At 38.5% G+C, this 15,000-nt stretch overlaps 1 protein-coding gene across 10 annotated transcripts in view; it reads left to right on the forward strand.

Moving 5' to 3' along the window:
* Positions 1–15,000, forward strand: part of LOC137975368 (RYamide receptor-like) — a 35,533-nt gene that overhangs the window by 8,546 nt on the left and 11,987 nt on the right. For 2 of the 10 annotated variants that reach the window (XM_068822476.1, XM_068822466.1), the window contains exon 1: positions 310–425. The exons of 2 other annotated variants lie outside the window; for them this stretch is intronic. The gene's annotated coding sequence lies outside the window, so the exon portion shown is untranslated. Of the gene's footprint in view, positions 1–309; positions 426–1,021; positions 1,089–6,599; positions 6,737–6,996; positions 7,074–12,077; positions 12,487–13,213; positions 13,318–15,000 lie in introns of those variants that run through there. 6 more of the 10 variants (XM_068822471.1, XM_068822475.1, XM_068822474.1 and 3 more) reach the window with 6 other exon arrangements.

Here is a 15,000-nt window from a genome sequence, read left to right on the forward strand (position 1 = left end):
TAAATGTAATTAATTGTCATTTTCCGACGGCAAAATCAATCAGAGCGGTACCCTGGGAGAAGAGGAATTTTTGCACTTGATTTTTTGCCAAGAAAATTCAGCAAAACAGCTGGCGAGCGCGAGAAGCGCTGACGACGAAAATAAAAGTAACCTCTTTCGTACTCTACTTCCAAAAACACAAACAAGCTTTTTCTGTTTTTTGAAATCACTTTTTTTTTCGAGGGGTCCATGCTGTGAATATTATTAGACCCTTATCACATGCGTTTCGCATGCTTGAAGAAAAAAAAAATACAATCTGGAATGTTCATGAAACGGACGACTGGGGAGTTTTATTTAGTTTCTGCGTTCATTTCCCATGTCAGCACCTTGAGACGCCTTCAAACTTTTCTGGAAACTGTCAAACCCTGCTCACAGACAGGACGAAGGTATGATGAATTCAACAAAGTTTTATATATGTTTTCAGTGTTTTAACACGGTGCTATGACTAATCGTTGTATTGCAATTTGGTTGACCTAGCATTAGTGCTGATGGCGACAATCCAGTCTCCGATCTATTGCTTGGCATTAGCTGGCATGGTCCAATTCTCTATGAAGTTATTTTAAAACAGCTAGGAGACCGCGGTGTTAGAGCGATACCGCATAAAAAGTCACGGGGTCCGCGACTTCTTTTCGGGTATTTAGGTTTAAAAAAATTTTAATTGTACAGCTCATTCCGTTAGACAGCGACACATTTCCTATGTACGTGATCTGGTTGATCTTTGTCATGATTTGATGACTGCACAAACTTTGCAGTCATTCGGGGAAGATTAGATTTGTTTTAAGGGATATTTTGCAAGACATTACCCTGGATTCCAGAGGTTATTTTCTCGCCATGAAAAGAGCGACAAAAGAGCGAGTCACGAAGCGGCGAGAAAAACCTCTGGTACAGGCTGTTAATCCTTCTGAACATGCTGCTCCAATCACGTTGCGCTTTCCACTTCCAGAGTCAACTTTTGACCGTGGAGATTTCATTGGTCGATCGACAAACCGTTTTTTATAAGGATTGCCATTGGTTAAGTCGAGGGGGACGATCAAACCGGTTTTTCACAGGTATAATACAAGAAGACTATGAACGGTACAGTAGCGATAGCGACACGATAATCACAAATTCATGGCTGGCAGATTGAGGTAATTCGTCTCATTGACGCTGGATGAATGTTCGCTGTTTGGGTGGCCTTAGAGGGGGCGTAATCGAACAAGCACTCTGATTTTGTTTGGGAATATGACGAAGGTGTGACTGAGCTTCTGACATCTTTACACCTCAATGCCTCGAGTCATATTGAAACTGCTCCAGGGACTCGTAAAGTTCTTTAAATTTTTCCAGTTCTAATTCTAGGACTTGAATGCAAATTTCTCCAATTCACGTTTGCATTTGTAACAAATAATAGTTGCGTGAAACGCTTCGACAAAAAACTCAGAAACGATGTATCGCACAGACTTGAATACTGGTGAGGTGATTTACGAATTTTGTCTCCTACAACATTTCAAGTTTTCGGCTTATTTCATTGAACAGTTTTGATTTTATTTTTTTGTTACGTGACAGTGACAACGATTAATTCACTCCACCGGGGGTTTCTAGTCCAGCGCTAGACCTCCACCCGACCCCCCCGAAAAGTTTGAAGGCGTCTCAAGGTGCTGACATGGGAAATGAACGCAGAAATTAACATTCCAGATTGTATTTTTTTTTCTTCAAGCATGCGAAACGCATGTGATAAGGGTCTGATATTATAATATCAATAATATTCACAGCATGCACCCCTCGAAAAAAAAGTGATTTCAAAAAACATAAAAAGCTTGTTTGTGTTTTTGGAAGTAGAGTACGAAAGAGGTTACTTTTATTTTCGTCGTCAGCGCTTCTCGCGCTCGCCAGCTGTTTGCTGAATTTTCTTGGCAAAAAATCAAGTGCAAAAATTCCTCTTCTCCCAGGGTACCGCTCTGATTGATTTTGCCGTCGGAAATGACAATTAATTAAAACTGTCAGCAATGAAACTGACCAGAGTGCACTTCAAGAAACATCTCGCATCCAAAATAACCTCGGAAGGAAAGGTTTTGTTTGTTTGAATGCACAGTCGGTGATTGAGACAAAGGGTTGGTTTCAATTTTAAAACGCTGTGGCCGTGTTTAAAGAATGCTTTTTCAGGTCGCTCAGCGAGTGGTAGCCGCAAATTGCTTGCTTGTTCCATTGTCAGTGTGCTACATAATTACATTTACTCCTGGTTCCTGGTTTGATCGAATCACTACCCATCACTCAATGGAGAATTAACCGCTGTTCTGGGGAATAATGAGTTAAAATAACCCCGTTGTCACATACAGGAGAGGAAGATCTGTAAGACATACGCTTGTGATAGCCTGTTCCAGGCTCTCAGATGGTCGAGAAAACGAAAAGAGCTGCGTGCATGTGAAAAGCGAGTGGGGGCCTCGACCCAAGCCCCCACTCGCTTTTCACACGCAGCTCTTTTCGTTTTCTCGACTATCTGAGAGCCTGGAACAGGCTACGCTTGTGATGGCTAAACGATCCCTTGAATGAAGACTAACGAAGACGATTTATCACGGAGATGTCTCTGTGCACTTCTGGCCACCCTCAATAATTAGGCATTATATATATTCCCGAAGAACCTTCATTGTAGAAGGGTGCACTTGCATCTAACAAAAAACGTTTTTTGCAAATTGCAAATTTGCAAATTGTGAAACGTTTCTGTGAAACGTTTCTGGAAACGTTTCTGGAAACGTCTGTCGCAGACAGACGTTTCCAGAAACGTTCAAAGTAATGTCACACTTTTAGTGTGAGCTCATGAAAAATTCCTCAATTCTTCTCGACATGGATCTGCAGAACAATCCACAGTTCTGTAAATTGCTTTATTGACAATCCCCACGGTTTTTGACATCAGCACCTACACCGCTTATCAAAATAATCGAAGGTTTTGGGAAGACTTATTACCAGGACTGTAGCATGAATCTTATATTTTTGAGCTGTTAGATGTTTTGTTTGCAGGTTTTGTCTTGGCCGCTATCCAAGATGTCGCAGCAAGATCGGGATGACGTTTGTAGTGATTAATCAGCGTATATAACAATTACTATTGATAAACTCTACCTTTTTATAAAAACCTTTCTTATAAGAACGTTGAAGGTAAGATGAACCAAAATTTTAAGAAAATCCCTCAGGTTGTTCATTTTCAATGCTTAGGTTTGAAGCCAAATTTAGCCAGAGTTGGTTGGCGCGACATCTTGCACGTGGCATCAGAGCAAGTCGCGCAAAGTATGTGACAAGCAACTTGATAATAAGCAAGCACTTTGATAAGTTTCCTGGTCACGTCCGCATTAAGAAGATATAACAATTTTCAGTCTAAGCTCCAAAATTAGACGTTCTTATTTTTTATAATGATAGAGAAGATCACGAAGAATTTCCTTCCCTCAACCATGTTACTGAAAGTGATCCGACAAGTTCGAAGATAAATTACGGATTATAAATGAAATGAAGAAGGAATAAGCTTCGCACTTACTGAAGTGAAATAACAACTCTATTCGACATTAGGTTATCTTTGCGTGCCGTAGAACCGTGCTACTCAAAACATGATGAGAGAATAACAAACTTGACAATTGACCTGTGGATCTGTTTATATTACGTTCTCGAAACATTCTTCAAACCTTCATGATATACATCACGACTTCCTTGGACAAAATGGTACATTCCGATGATAAACGATAATTTTGTGTTTGTATTATTCAGTTTCGTTCATCAAATAGAAGTCGAAATGCTCTTTTCTCAGACATTGCCGGATAATTCGAGATGCAGGACTGCAATGTACAAAATGCCTAATTATTTTGTCCTTGTTGCCGTGGTTGTCGACGCCAACTAATGTGAGCCCTGCTTGCATCCGGTCTGGACGACCACACCCCCAGTGAGAGACACAATAATTGCAGTTTGTATTATTCAGTTTCGTTCATCAAATAGAAGTCGAATTGCTCTTTTCTTAGACATTGCTGGATAATTCGAGATGCAGGACTGCAATGTACAAATTGCCTAATTATTTTGTCCTTGTTGCTGTGGTTGTCGACGCCAACTAATGTGAGCCTTGCTTGCATCCGGTCTGGACGACCACACCCCCAGTGAGAGACAATAATTGCAGTTTGTATTATTCAGTTTCGTTCATCAAATAGAAGTCGAAATGCTCTTTTCTTAGACATTGCTGGATAATTCGAGATGCAGGACTGCAATGTACAAATTGCCTAATTATTTTGTCCTCGTTGCCGTGGTTGTCGACGCCAACTAATGTGAGCCCTGCTTGCATCCGGTCTGGACGACCACACCCCCAGTGAGAGAGACAATAATTGCAGTTTGTATTATTCAGTTTCGTTCATCAGTTAGAAGTCGAAATGCTCTTTTCTTAGACATTGCTGGATAATTCGAGATGCAGGACTGCAATGTACAAATTGCCTAATTATTTTGTCCTTGTTGCTGTGGTTGTCGACGCCAACTAATGTGAGCCCTGCTTGCATCCGGTCTGGACGACCACACCCCCAGTGAGAGACACAATAATTGCAGTTTGTATTATTCAGTTTCGTTCATCAAATAGAAGTCGAAATGCTCTTTTCTTAGACATTGCTGGATAATTCGAGATGCAGGACTGCAATGTACAAATTGCCTAATTATTTTGTCCTTGTTGCTGTGGTTGTCGACGCCAACTAATGTGAGCCCTGCTTGCATCCGGTCTTGACGACCACACCTCCAGTGAGAGACACAATAATTGCAGTTTGTATTATTCACTTTCGTTCATCAATTAGAAGTCGAATCCCTGACATGTAACTGAATGTTTTTGAGACTATCGTCGGAGAATTTGAGATAAACTTGTAATATGCAAATTGCCAGTGTGAAATAATAATTGCCGTTTGTTAGTCCTGTGTCCGTTTCTCAGTTGTGTTAGAGGAAAAGTTGTTGGAAATGTACGTATGTAATTCTTTTTTCACGTCACAAGACTTACTTCACGATGCTCTCCGCCACGTTCTTTTTTTTAGTTTTCATTGTACGGTTTTGATTCTGACGGATTTCATTGGAGTATTGAAAAATGAAATTTAGTTGAAGTTGCATTTTACATCAAGTAGTTAAGCACGCTCAAGTATAGGTAAGTAAACTACATGAGGAGCTTAAGCCGACGCAGGAATTCTCGGCTGGACGTCTCCTGACGGTGTAGATATCCATCAACAAAGGCTAAAAACATAACACAAAAGGTGTTTCGTATTCAGAAAAGTGTTAAAGCATTTAGGATCGATCAGATTGTACTGTGAACTTACGTTAAGCAGAAAAAAGTAGTTAATTTTTTATTAAATGACCATATTTAGGGGCGAGATGAATTGTGTGGGGAACACAAATCTATTTCAGTTCGTTTGCGCGTATCGACAGTGGCGGTTAGTGCTGGGACACGGAACCATTTTTCGTTCTATAGGATCTCTCACCCAGGGAAAAATGGTACAGGTCGCCGTCGTCTCTCGGCGACCAGCACTACTTCGACGCTCCTCGCCGCTGGTGAGCGAGAAGACCTCTGGCATCACGGGGAAAATGTTAGCCAATTTGTCGAAGGAAAGTTTTTTCAGCTCTTTCGAAGAGAGATTTGTCGCCTTCAAGTCGGTAATTTTTTGCGGGAAAATGGTGATCACGTTCCGAAATTCGGCGGGTCTAATCTGCACATCGCAGGTCACAGGTTCCAGTCATTGTTTCACCAATACAGAAAACTTTTCTTTAGGCCTAATTAGGCCTAAGGTTAGCTTCTAAGAATGTTTAGGATACTTTCTGTATTGGTGAAACAATGACCTGCAACCTGTGACCTGCGACCTGCGACCTGCAGATTAGACTCGCCGTCCGAAATTCTGGTAAAAACGTGGACGAAGCTTACGGAATAACTTTGGTTGGCCTCTTTGGGGGGATTAATTGAGCAGTCTTCGTCTGAATGTCATGGATTTCTGTATTCATGTTTTCAAACGAGTTATGGAGGCAGTAAACAATGTTGACGTCGGGGAATTCGGTGCTGGACGCCTTCCCGGTATACAGGCTCACGCTCAAACGTTGAGGTAAAATAATTGCTGTTATATAGGTTCAATTTCATGTCAGATATCAGGATATCATGATAGCAGCTAGGAAATTGATAAGTCTGTGATTAATATTGAATGTGCCTCCCTGTGACATGCTGGGAAATCAATTAGCCCGGAATGAAATTTTACACAGCTACAATTGAGCATTCTAAATTTCCCATTTCCTCAGTTATTGAGTTCCATACGTATAAAACTTTAAAATGGTTTGCTTTAAAATCAGAAAAGAACCAATTCACCGTTGCTGTTGAGAAAAGTGTATGCCAGGCAAAACAAGTTGCATCTCGGTAGCCTGAAAGTTAACTGACAAAATAATTTGCCTGTATTTAAATTAACAAATACACCAATACATCACTAACGTTTCATATTTAACCGGAGAATTATGTTCGAAGGTCAGGGGCACCCAACGTCAATTTTCGGAAAATATCTGTTCGGAAGACGATTTGAGATCTAGAATTTTCGGAACATTTGTTGTAAAATTTCTTGCTTGCCTGCCTCTCCTAGGATTTTCGAACATCTGAAAAATGGTATAATTGCCCGTTTTTAACGGATTTTTACCCTAAAAAGGTCACATAGAATTTTCGGGAGCCTTTCTTCTGGCTAAAATTTTCGAAAAGGTAAGTTTTGATCCCTATAATTTTCGGATCACTAGACTCTCAGCTAGGGAATCCGAACAGATAAAAAATATTTAGCGGATAAAAATTTGCCTATATCTACCGTTTAAATACTAAAATGCGTTTAACAATGCTATGTTTAAGTGGTTTTGAACTATATTCTCGTTGGGTGCCCCTGGAAGGTGTAATAGCTGTTGAGTTTTATTCTTCAGTTATCGAGTTCCATGAGTATAAAACTTAAAAATGGTTTGCTTTAAAATCAGAAAAGAACCAATTCACCGTCGCTGTTGAGAAAAGTGCATGCCAGGCAAAGACAAGTTGCATCTCGGTAGCCTGAAAGGTAACTGACAAAATAATTTGCCTGTGTTCAAATTAACAAATATACCAATACATCACTAACGTTTCATGTTCAACCGGAGAATTAAGGTGTAATAGCGGTTGAGTTTTATTCCTCAGTTATCGAGTTCCATGAGTATAAAACTTAAAAATGGATTGCTTTAAAATCAGAAAAGAACCAATTCACCGTTGCTGTTGAGAAAAATGTATGCCAGGCAAAACAAGATATATCTCGGTAGCCTGAAAGTTAAGAAATAATTTGCCTGTGTTTAAATTAACAAATACACCAATCCATCACTAACGTTGCATGTTTAACCGGAGAATTAGGGAAGCAGATGTTCGAAGGTGTAATAGCCGTTGAGTTTTATTCCTCAGTTATCGAGTTCCATAAGTATAAAACGTAAAAATGGATTGCTTTAAAATCAGAAAAGAACCGATTCACCGTTGCTGTTGAGAAAAGTGTATGCCAGGCAAAGACAAGTTGCATCTCGGTAGCCTGAAAGTTAAGTGACAAAATAATTTGCCTGTGTTTAAATGAACAAATATACCAATACATCACTAACGTTTCATGTTTAACCGGACAATTAGGGAAGCAGATGTTCGAAGGTGTAATAGCTGTTGAATTTTATTCCTCAGTTATCGAGTTCCATAAGTATAAAACTTAAAAAATGGTTTGCTTTAAAATCAGAAAAGAACCAATTCACCGTCGCTGTTGAGAAAAGTGTATGCCAGGCAAAACAAGATATATCTCGGTAGCCTGAAAGTTAAGAAATAATTTGCCTGTGTTTAAATTAACAAATACACCAATACATCACTAACATTTCATGTTAACCGGAGAATTATGTACGAAGGTGTAATAGCTGTTGAGTTTTATTCCTCAGTTATCGAGTTCCATAAGTATAAAACTTAAAAATGGTTTGCTTTAAAATCAGAAAAGAACCAATTCACCGTTGCTGTTGAGAAAAGTGTATGCCAGGCAAAACAAGTTGCATCTCGGTAGCCTGAAAGTTGAGTGACAAAATAATTTGCCTGTGTTTAAATTAACAAATATACCAATACATCACTAACGTTTCATGTTTAACCGGAAAATTAGGAAAGCAGATGTTCGAAGGTGTAATAGCTGTTGAGTTTTATTCCTCAGTTATCGAGTTCCATAAGTATAAAACTTAAAAATGGATTGCTTTAAAATCAGAAAAGAACCAATTCACCGTTGCTGTTGAGAAAAGTGTATGCCAGGCAAAACAAGTTGCATCTCGGTAGCCTGAAAGTTAAGATATAATTTGCCTGTGTTTAAATTAACAAATACACCAATACATCACTAACGTTTCATCACTACATCACTAACCGGAGCATTATGTACAAAGGTGTAATAGCTGTTGAGTTTTATTCCTCAGTTATCGAGTTCCATAAGTATAAAACTTAAAAATGGATTGCTTTAAAATCAGAAAAGAACCAATTCACCGTTGCTGTTGAGAAAAGTGTATGCCAGGCAAAACAAGTTATATCTCGGCAGCCTGAAAGTTAAGAAATAATTTGCCTGTGTTTAAATTAACAAATACACCAATCCATCACTAACGTTTCATGTTTAACCGGAGAATTATGTACGAAGGTGTAATAGCTGTTGAATTTTATTCCTCAGTTATCGAGTTCCATGAGTATAAAACTTAAAAATGGTTTGCTTTAAAATCAGAAAAGAACCAATTCACCGTTGCTGTTGAGAAAAATGTATGCCAGGCAAAACAAGATATATCTCGGTAGCCTGAAAGTTAAGAAATAATTTGCCTGTGTTTAAATTAACAAATACACCAATCCATCACTAACGTTTCATGTTTAACCGGAGAATTAGGGAAGCAGATGTTCGAAGGTGTAATAGCCGTTGAGTTTTATTCCTCAGTTATCGAGTTCCATAAGTATAAAACGTAAAAATGGATTGCTTTAAAATCAGAAAAGAACCGATTCACCGTCGCTGTTGAGAAAAGTGTATGCCAGGCAAAGACAAGTTGCATCTCGGTAGCCTGAAAGTTAAGTGACAAAATAATTTGCCTGTGTTTAAGTGAACAAATATACCAATACATCACTAACGTTTCATGTTTAACCGGACAATTAGGGAAGCAGATGTTCGAAGGTGTAATAGCTGTTGAATTTTATTCCTCAGTTATCGAGTTCCATAAGTATAAAACTTAAAAAATGGTTTGCTTTAAAATCAGAAAAGAACCAATTCACCGTCGCTGTTGAGAAAAGTGTATGCCAGGCAAAACAAGATATATCTCGGTAGCCTGAAAGTTAAGAAATAATTTGCCTGTGTTTAAATTAACAAATACACCAATACATCACTAACATTTCATGTTTAACCGGAGAATTATGTACGAAGGTGTAATAGCTGTTGAGTTTTATTCCTCAGTTATCGAGTTCCATAAGTATAAAACTTAAAAATGGTTTGCTTTAAAATCAGAAAAGAACCAATTCACCGTTGCTGTTGAGAAAAGTGTATGCCAGGCAAAACAAGTTGCATCTCGGTAGCCTGAAAGTTGAGTGACAAAATAATTTGCCTGTGTTTAAATTAACAAATATACCAATACATCACTAACGTTTCATGTTTAACCGGAAAATTAGGAAAGCAGATGTTCGAAGGTGTAATAGCTGTTGAGTTTTATTCCTCAGTTATCGAGTTCCATAAGTATAAAACTTAAAAATGGATTGCTTTAAAATCAGAAAAGAACCAATTCACCGTTGCTGTTGAGAAAAGTGTATGCCAGGCAAAACAAGTTGCATCTCGGTAGCCTGAAAGTTAAGATATAATTTGCCTGTGTTTAAATTAACAAATACACCAATACATCACTAACGTTTCATCACTACATCACTAACCGGAGCATTATGTACAAAGGTGTAATAGCTGTTGAGTTTTATTCCTCAGTTATCGAGTTCCATAAGTATAAAACTTAAAAATGGATTGCTTTAAAATCAGAAAAGAACCAATTCACCGTTGCTGTTGAGAAAAGTGTATGCCAGGCAAAACAAGTTGCATCTCGGTAGCCTGAAAGTTAAGATATAATTTGCCTGTGTTTAAATTAACAAATACACCAATACATCACTAACGTTTCATCACTACATCACTAACCGGAGCATTATGTACAAAGGTGTAATAGCTGTTGAGTTTTATTCCTCAGTTATCGAGTTCCATAAGTATAAAACTTAAAAATGGATTGCTTTAAAATCAGAAAAGAACCAATTCACCGTTGCTGTTGAGAAAAGTGTATGCCAGGCAAAACAAGTTATATCTCGGCAGCCTGAAAGTTAAGAAATAATTTGCCTGTGTTTAAATTAACAAATACACCAATCCATCACTAACGTTTCATGTTTAACCGGAGAATTATGTACGATGGTGTAATAGCTGTTGAATTTTATTCCTCAGTTATCGAGTTCCATAAGTATAAAACTTAAAAATGGTTTGCTTTAAAATCAGAAAAGAACCAATTCACCGTCGCTGTTGAGAAAAGTGTATGCCAGGCAAAACAAGATATATATCGGTAGCCTGAAAGTTAAGAAATAATTTGCCTGTGTTTAAATTAACAAATACACCAATCCATCACTAACATTTCATGTTTAACCGGAGAATTATGTACGAAGGTGTAATAGCTGTTGAGTTTTATTCCTCAGTTATCGATTTCCATAAGTATAAAACTTAAAAATGGTTTGCTTTAAAATCAGAAAAGAACCAATTCACCGTTGCTGTTGAGAAAAGTGTATGCCAGGCAAAACAAGTTGCATCTCGGTAGCCTGAATGTTAAGTGACAAAATAATTTGCCTGTGTTTAAATTAACAAATATACCAATACATCACTAACGTTTCATGTTTAACCGGACAATTAGGGAAGCAGATGTTCGAAGGTGTAATAGCTGTTGAGTTTTACTCCTCAGTTATCGAGTTCCATAAGTATAAAACTTAAAAATGGATTGCTTTAAAATCAGAAAAGAACCAATTCACAGTTGCTGTTGAGGAAAGTGTATGCCAGGCAAAACAAGTTGCATCTCGGTAGCCTGAAAGTTAAGATATAATTTGCCTGTGTTTAAATTAACAAATACACCAATACATCACTAACGTTTCATGTTTAACCGGAGCATTATGTACGAAGGTGTAATAGCTGTTGAGTTTTATTCCTCAGTTATCGAGTTCCATAAGTATAAAACTTTAAAATGGATTGCTTTAAAATCAGAAAAGAACCAATTCACCGTTGCTGTTGAGAAAAGTGTATGCCAGGCAAAACAAGTTATATCTCGGCAGCCTGAAAGTTAAGAAATAATTTGCCTGTGTTTAAATTAACAAATACACCAATCCATCACTAACGTTTCATGTTTAACCGGAGTATTAGGGAAGCAGATGTTCGAAGGTGTAATAGCTGTTGAGTTTTATTCCTCAGTTATCGAGTTCCATAAGTATAAAACTTTAAAATGGTTTGCTTTAAAATCAGAAAAGAACCAATTCACCGTTGCTGTTGAGAAAAGTGTATGCCGGGCAAAACAAGTTGCATCTCGTTAGCCTGAAAGTTAAGATATAATTTGCCTGTGTTTACATTAATTTCAAATAAAGAGAATAAAGAAATAATTTTCCATTTTTTAATTGCATGATGCTGGCCGTTGTAAACCGTGTTTTAGAAAATATTTCAGATTGATTTACTGTGCCTCTGGAATATTTTGACACATCATTCAAAATTAATTTAAAGTAATTTGAGTTATTTGTCGTCATTAAAACTTTATGACGAAGTCGGCCCAACAAATGTGTCGAGATTAACCTCTCTCTCTCCCTTTGTCTCTCGCTCTGCCTTTTTAGTGTGAGTCTTGTTACAACTCCTACTGAGATTTTGGTAATTTTTTTTTACCTAAACAGCGGGGACCCACATTCCTGACCTCCTCATGTGTTAGCGTGAAGTCATTGAATAACGTTCACAATCCATGTTTCGCATGGCCATCTGTCATGTTCTTTGATCATTAAAGTTGGAAATAATCCCCTGGCTGGGAAAAGCCGGGGAACCATAAAAATTGCTGGGAAAATCGATATAGAATCCGTTTTCTGGCTAGGAAAACGATGATGAACATGAATCCTAGCTGGCATCTTTTCAGTAGTACATTCATAGCTTGCTGGCCGTGAACGCATATTTTTTTCCCACGGAAGTTAAATATTAATCAAAAACGTCTTCTCGGCCACTAAGCAAGCGTTTTGGTTACTAACAGGTCAATTCTGAAAATTGTGTCGTTGGGTACTCCTGTCAAGTGGTGGCACGTCTAAAAAAATCAAAATGAAAAACCTGTTTCAGTGTTCCCTTCTCATAGAAGTTGTTGGGAATAATAATGGAGTTGATACGTACACGTACTACACAAACCTCAGATACAAACTGTTCGAAAAGTGAAGGAGATGTGCTGGTAAGTGTACTAAGGGAGCTTTCATGACCTTTAATATGATTGTGAATTGCACAAAAATTAATCCTGTGAAAGTGATCTCGAAAATAATATCGTAAAATAGCTGAGTTTCCTTAACAACGCTTAACAAAAATTTATCATTCAAATGATGTCGTCAACTAATTGGTTTCTTAAACTCCCTTTCATCATTGCAAATGCCTTTCGCTTTATGTTATAGCTGATGTTGTTCCAATGATAAGCTTAGGGTTGAGTTCATACAATCTTATTTTTATTTTTTTATTTTTTTCTTCGAAAAGCAGATAAAGTTGAAACTTATTACTGAATAGAAACTGTTTGAATTCGAAAGTGATTACAATTTTTGAATCAATAAAAAATTGAAACTGATAAGAAATAGAGTTTACAAAACATAAAAGTGAGACCTGAGTCGCAATCGAGCCCGGAATTTTCAGGCATTCATCTCACTCTTAAGTTTCTCACTTGGAGGGCGGACATGCCAGCTCTCGGAGTGGACATTCATGAATTAAGAAACGTTCATCAATTCTTTTCCTCATTTGAACTTAATATTTACTTTTCATTCTTAATTTTAAAATTTATCGCTAAGAAATTAAAATCAATATAATAATTTCGAAGAGTGATGTTTTGCAGCAGTTTTTCATACAGCTGCAAAAATTTGTCGGTCTTCTTGGCGATCGATTGCTTTCAAATCAGTTAGTCTCAAGCCGTCTCACAGCCGCCGGCTTGCGAGTTTATTGGTTGGATGCCATTTTCATGCTCGTCACTGCAGCCGAGTTCTTCTAATCGTAGAAGGAGAAGGTAAACTTGGTGTCAAACAGAGTAAGTTGCATCCAATAATCTTAAAACTCTATTTGAGTTTTCTAAGAGGAAACACTTGACCCATCTATGCGTAATAGAAGGAACTGTTAGAGGAAGAACTCTCTTTCCTAGATGGCCGGATCAGCTCGGGCCCACCGGCAAAGCATTTGTTTGAACCCGATTTGTCACTGATGCATATGAGTGTAAACGCCTCAAATATTTTCAGTGTACCGTCTAAGAGGTTGTTTCGTAAATAACTATGGACTGGCACGGGTCTCTGGTCGGACAAACACTCAGGGTTTTACAATGAAACGAGGAGAGAGGACTGCCTTTCCTTGTCGTCTCGGACAATTAGGAAACATATACCGTACTTTCTGTATCACTAAACATGTCCAGTAATTCATAAAGGCTATAAATAATACTGATATATCAGTAAACGAGGGAGGCGCGGTGGTCTCATGGTTAGTGCGCTCGACTCCGGATCGAGTGGTCCGGGTTCGGGGCCTGTCCGGGGACATTGCGTTGTGTTCTTGGCAAGACACTTTACTCTCACGGTGCCTCTCTCCACCCAGGGTACCGGCGTAGTGCTGGGGGTAACCCTGCGATGGACTAGCATCCCATCCAGGGGGGAGTATAAATACTCCTAGTCGCTTAATGCTACTGAAACCGGAGATAAGCGCCGGCCTGATGGGCCTTCTGGCTCGTAAGCAGTGACTTTTTTTACATCAGTAAACGAACTGCTCATAATCTTCGATTTTAATGATCTTAATTGTCTCTATCCGGCAAGCACGCAGCAAGATTTCACGGTAACTGGTTACTCGCTGTAGCATTATTTCTCCAGCAATTCGGTTCTGCTGTACTAAAGTAATAAACATTTTACATTTAATGAAATGGGACTCGTACAAAAGTAAAGTAAAGTGGTGCATTTATATAGCACCCTTATCACTAACGTCTCAAGGGCGCTTTACAATGATCAATTTACCTCCAGCGGACTGGAAGCATATACAGGCGCAATTTGCAGCCGCTTCTAAGCAGTCCATGCATGCTGGTACTTATTTCACCGACCTCGGAAGGATGGAAAGCTGAGTGAACTTTAGCGGGAAAGAAGGTCACCAAATATTCCACTCTCGGCAGAACCGGGAATGGAACCCGGGACCTCAGGGTTGGAAGGCAGAGATTTCACCACTGCGCCAACCCCTCCGCTCTAAAAAGAAGATAAACAGCGTTATTTATTTCTCCTCTTTCCACTACTGTATTATCGATCAATGATACGAGAGGGCAGCCATTTAGAAAATCAATGGTGTTCTTTATTACAAACGACTTCATAAAAGGGAAAAGAAAGGAAATGAACTTTATTTAAGTGTTTAATCGTTCTAGCGCTGGAGCACTAATTGGGGACACTGTAAACTGAAATCAACAATTAATGTAGGTTTGACGAAAAAAATATGACGTAATTTTCGACCAATCAGGGCGCGGTCATCTTCCGTAATCACCTGAGGTTCTTCTCTGGATAAAAGCCTCTCTCCCCAATCCCTTAGCACTTTCCTCAAAAGGACAACTTGGTCCCAGGCTGACTTGAGTCACCGTGCGACAAAGCCAGAAAATGACATTTAATATCGGAGCATGAGTTTTTCACGCTTTCCACGCGTCCTAGATCTTCAGACTAAATTTCGTTGCGACGTTAGCAAGGAAATATTGTAAGAT

Source organism: Montipora foliosa, chromosome 11 (genome assembly GCF_036669935.1).
Source record: "Montipora foliosa isolate CH-2021 chromosome 11, ASM3666993v2, whole genome shotgun sequence".
NCBI lineage: Eukaryota > Metazoa > Cnidaria > Anthozoa > Scleractinia > Acroporidae > Montipora > Montipora foliosa.